Source organism: Pipistrellus kuhlii, unplaced genomic scaffold (genome assembly GCF_014108245.1).
Source record: "Pipistrellus kuhlii isolate mPipKuh1 unplaced genomic scaffold, mPipKuh1.p scaffold_m20_p_6, whole genome shotgun sequence".
Lineage (NCBI taxonomy): Eukaryota > Metazoa > Chordata > Mammalia > Chiroptera > Vespertilionidae > Pipistrellus > Pipistrellus kuhlii.
Window position 1 is genome coordinate 21031648 of NW_023425562.1, and position 648 is coordinate 21032295.

The following is a 648-nucleotide window of genomic DNA, read 5'->3' on the forward strand; positions in this document are numbered from 1 at the left end:
TCGTTGATTGTAGTTGTAGGTTCAAACAAATTCTAACCCAAACCCAGAGACCCCAGGATCTACGTGAGAAAGCAAGAGGGTGGCCAGTTTGGGAGAGAGGGACACGTGTCCCCAGAGAGCACGGAGCTGTCCCACTGCCCCCCTAAGGTAAGGTGACCGACGTTCTGCGTCCTGCGGCGTTTTAGTCCAGCGGGACGCGGGACAAATTGTTAAAAATCGGGACTGTCCTGCCAAAAGCAGGACATCTGGTCACCTTACCCTAAGTAGGGGTGTCGAACTCAATCAGAGAAGGGGCCAAAATCTAAAATCCAGCCTAAATCTCGGGCCGAATGGTTTACTGAACAGTCATAAACTGTCATTGTGATGGAAACGCAGCGGAGTGCAGTGATGACAGCGCGGTGCGGGCCACATTGCAAGGCCTGGCGGGACGGATTTGGCCCGCGGGCCTTGTGTTTGACACATGTGCCCTAAGGAGACAGGACAGCACAGCAAGGCCGAGGCTTCACGGGGGTGTCTAGGCCTCCCTGTGAGGCCAGGGCCAGCCCAGGAGTGGGTGAGAAACCCGGCCAGCTCCCTAGCTGCTGGCTCCTTGGAGACAATACGATGCCTCTGGAGGAGCCTGAGTGCTCCCCGCCTTCATTTTGTACA